The sequence below is a fragment of the Penaeus vannamei genome, chromosome 15, assembly GCF_042767895.1.
Source record: "Penaeus vannamei isolate JL-2024 chromosome 15, ASM4276789v1, whole genome shotgun sequence".
NCBI lineage: Eukaryota > Metazoa > Arthropoda > Malacostraca > Decapoda > Penaeidae > Penaeus > Penaeus vannamei.
This window is the reverse complement of record NC_091563.1, coordinates 6735566-6741968: the sequence shown is the minus strand read 5'-3', so window position 1 is coordinate 6741968 and position 6403 is coordinate 6735566.

Below are 6403 nucleotides of genomic sequence, written 5' to 3'. Positions count from 1 at the left end.
TTGTGGAGAATCGGGGAAAGATTCTTCATTAATCTCAAATCAGGAATCTTGTGTCTTCCTTCATCGTGTAATTCCTTTGTGGAGAATCGGGGAAAGATTCTTCATTAATCTCAAATCAGGAATCTTGTGTCTTCCTTCATCGTGTAATTCCTTTGTGGAGAATCGGGGAAAGATTCTTCATTAATCTCAAATCAGGAATCTTGGGTCTTCCTTCATCGTGTAATTCCTTTGTGGAGAATCGGGGAAAGATTCTTCATTAATCTCAAATCAGGAATCTTGGGTCTTCCTTCATCGTGTAATTCCTTTGTGGAGAATCGGGGAAAGATTCTTCATTAATCTCAAATCAGGAATCTTGGGTCTTCCTCCATCATGTAATTCCTTTGTGGAGAATCGGGGAAAGATTCTTCATTAATCTCAAATCAGGAATCTTGGGTCTTCCTCCATCGTGTAATTCCTTTGTGGAGAATCAGGGAAAGATTCTTCATTAATCTCAAATCAGGAATCTTGGGTCTTCCTCCATCGTGTAATTCCTTTGTGGAGAATCGGGGAAAGATTCTTCATTAATCTCAAATCAGGAATATTGAGTCTTCTTCCTTCATCGTGTAATTCATTTGTGGAGAATCGGGGAAAGATTCTTCATTAATCTCAAATTAGGAATCTTGGGTCTTCCTCCATCGTGTAATTCCTTTGTGGAGAATCGGGGAAAGATTCTTCATTAATCTCAAATCAGGAATCTTGAGTCTTCCTTCAACGTGTAATTAATTCCTTTTGTGGAGAATCGGGGAAAGATTCTTCATTAATCTCAAATCAGGAATCTTGGGTCTTCCTTCATCGTGTCATTCCTTTGTGGAGAATCGGGGAAGATTCTTCATTAATCTCAAATCAGGAATCTTGAGTCTTCTTCCTTCATCGTGTAATTCCTTTGTGGAGAATCAGGGAAAGATTCTTCATTAATCTCAAATCAGGAATCTTGAGTCTTCCTCCATCGTGTAATTCCTTTGTGGAGAATCGGGGAAAGATTCTTCATTAATCTCAAATCAGGAATCTTGGGTCTTCCTCCATCGTGTAATTCCTTTGTGGAGAATCAGGGAAAGATTCTTCATTAATCTCAAATCAGGAATCTTGGGTCTTCCTTCATCGTGTAATTCCTTTGTGGAGAATCAGGGAAAGATTCTTCATTAATCTCAAATCAGGAATCTTGGGTCTTCTTCCTCCATCGTGTAATTCCTTTGTGGAGAATCGGGGAAAGATTCTTCATTAATCTCAAATCAGGAATCTTGGGTCTTCCTCCATCGTGTAATTCCTTTGTGGAGAATCGGGGAAAGATTCTTCATTAATCTCAAATCAGGAATCTTGAGTCTTCCTCCATCGTGTAATTCCTTTGTGGAGAATCGGGGAAAGATTCTTCATTAATCTCAAATCAGGAATCTTGGGTCTTCCTTCATCGTGTAATTCCTTTGTGGAGAATCGGGGAAAGATTCTTCATTAATCTCAAATCAGGAATCTTGGGTCTTCTTCCTTCATCGTGTAATTCCTTTGTGGAGAATCGGGGAAAGATTCTTCATTAATCTCAAATCAGGAATCTTGGGTCTTCCTTCATCGTGTAATTCCTTTGTGGAGAATCGGGGAAAGATTCTTCATTAATCTCAAATCAGGAATCTTGGGTCTTCCTCCATCGTGTAATTCCTTTGTGGAGAATCGGGGAAAGATTCTTCATTAATCTCAAATCAGGAATCTTGAGTCTTCTTCCTCCATCGTGTAATTCCTTTGTGGAGAATCGGGGAAAGATTCTTCATTAATCTCAAATCAGGAATCTTGGGTCTTCCTCCATCGTGTAATTCCTTTGTGGAGAATCGGGGAAAGATTCTTCATTAATCTCAAATCAGGAATCTTGGGTCTTCCTTCATCGTGTAATTCCTTTGTGGAGAATCGGGGAAAGATTCTTCATTAATCTCAAATCAGGAATCTTGGGTCTTCCTCCATCGTGTAATTCCTTTGTGGAGAATCGGGGAAAGATTCTTCATTAATCTCAAATCAGGAATCTTGGGTCTTCCTCCATCGTGTAATTCCTTTGTGGAGAATCGGGGAAAGATTCTTCATTAATCTCAAATCAGGAATCTTGAGTCTTCCTTCATCGTGTAATTCCTTTGTGGAGAATCGGGGAAAGATTCTTCATTAATCTCAAATCAGGAATCTTGAGTCTTCCTTCATCGTGTAATTCCTTTGTGGAGAATCAGGGAAATATTCTTCATTAATCTCAAATCAGGAATCTTGGGTCTTCCTTCATCGTGTAATTCCTTTGTGGAGAATCGGAGAAAGATTCTTCATTAATCTCAAATCAGGAATCTTGGGTCTTCCTTCATCGTGTAATTCCTTTGTGGAGAATCGGGGAAAGATTCTTCATTAATCTCAAATCAGGAATCTTGGGTCTTCCTTCATCGTGTAATTCCTTTGTGGAGAATCGGGGAAAGATTCTTCATTAATCTCAAATCAGGAATCTTGGGTCTTCCTCCATCGTGTAATTCCTTTGTGGAGAATCGGGGAAAGATTCTTCATTAATCTCAAATCAGGAATCTTGGGTCTTCCTCCATCGTGTAATTCCTTTGTGGAGAATCGGGGAAAGATTCTTCATTAATCTCAAATCAGGAATCTTGGGTCTTCTTCCTTCATCGTGTAATTCCTTTGTGGAGAATCGGGGAAAGATTCTTCATTAATCTCAAATCAGGAATCTTGGGTCTTCTTCCTTCATCGTGTAATTCCTTTGTGGAGAATCGGGGAAAGATTCTTCATTAATCTCAAATCAGGAATCTTGGGTCTTCTTCCTTCATCGTGTAATTCCTTTGTGGAGAATCGGGGAAAGATTCTTCATTAATCTCAAATCAGGAATCTTGGGTCTTCCTTCATCGTGTAATTCCTTTGTGGAGAATCAGAGAAAGATTCTTCATTAATCTCAAATCAGGAATCTTGGGTCTTCCTTCATCGTGTAATTCCTTTGTGGAGAATCGGGGAAAGATTCTTCATTAATCTCAAATCAGGAATCTTGGGTCTTTCTTCATCTTGTAATAATTCCTTTGTGGAGAATCGGGGAAAGATTCTTCATTAATCTCAAATTAGGAATCTTGGGTCTTCCTTCATCGTGTAATTCCTTTGTGGAGAATCGGGGAAAGATTCTTCATTAATCTCAAATCAGGAATCTTGGGTCTTTCTTCATCTTGTAATAATTCCTTTGTGGAGAATCGGGGAAAGATTCTTCATTAATCTCAAATCAGGAATCTTGAGTCTTCTTTCATCGTGTAATTCCTTTGTGGAGAATCGGGGAAAGATTCTTCATTAATCTCAAATCAGGAATCTTGGGTCTTCTTCCTCCATCGTGTAATTCCTTTGTGGAGAATCGGGGAAAGATTCTTCATTAATCTCAAATCAGGAATCTTGGGTCTTCCTTCATCGTGTAATTCCTTTGTGGAGAATCGGGGAAAGATTCTTCATTAATCTCAAATCAGGAATCTTGGGTCTTCCTTCATCGTGTAATTCCTTTGTGGAGAATCGGGGAAAGATTCTTCATTAATCTCAAATCAGGAATCTTGGGTCTTCTTCCTCCATCGTGTAATTCCTTTGTGGAGAATCGGGGAAAGATTCTTCATTAATCTCAAATCAGGAATCTTGGGTCTTCTTCCTCCATCGTGTAATTCCTTTGTGGAGAATCGGGGAAAGATTCTTCATTAATCTCAAATCAGGAATCTTGGGTCTTCCTTCATCGTGTAATTACTTTGTGGAGAATCGGGGAAAGATTCTTCATTAATCTCAAATCAGGAATCTTGGGTCTTCCTTCATCGTGTAATTCCTTTGTGGAGAATCAGGGAAAGATTCTTCATTAATCTCAAATCAGGAATCTTGGGTCTTCTTCCTCCATCGTGTAATTCCTTTGTGGAGAATCGGGGAAAGATTCTTCATTAATCTCAAATCAGGAATCTTGAGTCTTCTTCCTCCATCGTGTAATTCCTTTGTGGAGAATCGGGGAAAGATTCTTCATTAATCTCAAAATAGGAATCTTGGGTCTTCTTCCATCGTGTAATTCCTTTGTGGAGAATCAGGGAAAGATTCTTCATTAATCTCAAATCAGGAATCTTGGGTCTTCCTTCATCGTGTAATTCCTTTGTGGAGAATCAGGGAAAGATTCTTCATTAATCTCAAATCAGGAATCTTGGGTCTTCCTTCATCGTGTAATTCCTTTGTGGAGAATCGGGGAAAGATTCTTCATTAATCTCAAATCAGGAATCTTGAGTCTTCTTCCTCCATCGTGTAATTCCTTTTGTGGAGAATCAGGGAAAGATTCCTCATTAATCTCAAATCAGGAATCTTGGGTCTTCCTTCATCGTGTAATTCCTTTGTGGAGAATCGGGGAAAGATTCTTCATTAATCTCAAATCAGGAATCTTGAGTCTTCTTCCTCCATCGTCTAATTCCTTTGTGGAGAATCGGGGAAAGATTCCTCATTAATCTCAAATCAGGAATCTTGGGTCTTCCTTCATCGTGTAATTCCTTTGTGGAGAATCGGGGAAAGATTCTTCATTAATCTCAAATCAGGAATCTTGAGTCTTCTTCCTCCATCGTCTAATTCCTTTGTGGAGAATCAGGGAAATATTCTTCATTAATCTCAAATCAGGAATCTTGGGTCTTCTTCCTCCATCGTCTAATTCCTTTGTGGAGAATCGGGGAAAGATTCTTCATTAATCTCAAATCAGGAATCTTGGGTCTTCCTCCATCGTGTAATTCCTTTGTGGAGAATCAGGGAAAGATTCTTCATTAATCTCAAATCAGGAATCTTGGGTCTTCCTTCAACGTGTAATTCCTTTGTGGAGAATCGGGGAAAGATTCTTCATTAATCTCAAATCAGGAATCTTGAGTCGTCTTCCTTCATTGTCTAATTCCTTTTGTGGAGAATCAGGGAAAGATTCCTCATTAATCTCAAATCAGGAATCTTGGGTCTTTTTCCTCCATCGTCTAATTCCTTTGTGGAGAATCGGGGAAAGATTCTTCATTAATCTCAAATCAGGAATCTTGAGTCTTCCTTCATCGTGTAATTCCTTTGTGGAGAATCGGGGAAAGATTCTTCATTAATCTCAAATCAGGAATCTTGGGTCTTCCTTCATCGTGTAATTTCTTTGTGGAGAATCGGGGAAAGATTCTTCATTAATCTCAAATCAGAAATCTTGGGTCTTCTTCCTCCATCATGTAATTCCTTTGTGGAGAATCGGGGAAAGATTCTTCATTAATCTCAAATCAGAAATCTTGGGTCTTCTTCCTCCATCATGTAATTCCTTTGTGGAGAATCGGGGAAAGATTCTTCATTAATCTCAAATCAGGAATCTTGAGTCTTCTTCCTCCATCATGTAATTCCTTTGTGGAGAATCGGGGAAAGATTCTTCATCAATCTCAAATCAGGAATCTTGGGTCTTCCTTCATCGTGTAATTCCTTTGTGGAGAATCGGGGAAAGATTCTTCATTAATCTCAAATCAGGAATCTTGAGTCTTCTTCCTCCATCATGTAATTCCTTTGTGGAGAATCGGGGAAAGATTCTTCATCAATCTCAAATCAGGAATCTTGGGTCTTCTTCCTCCTTCGTGTAATTCCTTTGTGGAGAATCGGGGAAAGATTCTTCATTAATCTCAAATCAGGAATCTTGGGTCTTCCTTCATCGTGTAATTCCTTTGTGGAGAATCGGGGAAATATTCTTCATTAATCTCAAATCAGAAATCTTGAGTCTTCCTTCATCGTGTAATAATTCCTTTGTGGAGAATCGGGGAAAGATTCTTCATTAATCTCAAATCAGAATCTCAGATCAGAAATCTTGAGTCTTCCTTCATCGTCTAATTGTTGACTCATCCTATCTGTTTGGAAAGAAGTACTTCAGTCTATTAACGTTCCTCGAGGCTCTCTTCTCGACGCGTATCGCTCGGGAAAGAGAGACGAAACATTAGTAAATCCGTTATTTGTATTCTTGGAAATGTTTTTGCGATTAGGTATGGACAAGTTAGCATTAATCATCCTTTGCGAAAATGTGAAAAAAATGATGCTATCATCAGCAACTGTAGCAATAATAGTTTTATCGCTCGGGAAAGAGAGACGAATCATTAGTAAATCCGTTATTTGTATTCTTGGAAATGTCTTTACGATTAGGTATGGACAAGTGAGAGTTATTCCTCATTTGCGAAAATTTGAAGAGGAAAAAATAGTACTATTATCAGCAACTGTAGCAATAATAGTTTTATCGCTCGGGAAAGAGAGACGAAACATTAGCGAATCCGTTATTTGTATTCTTGGAAATGTCTTTGCGATTAGGTATGGACAAGTGAGAGTTATTCCTCATTTGCGAAAATCTGAAAAAAATGGTGCTATCATCAGC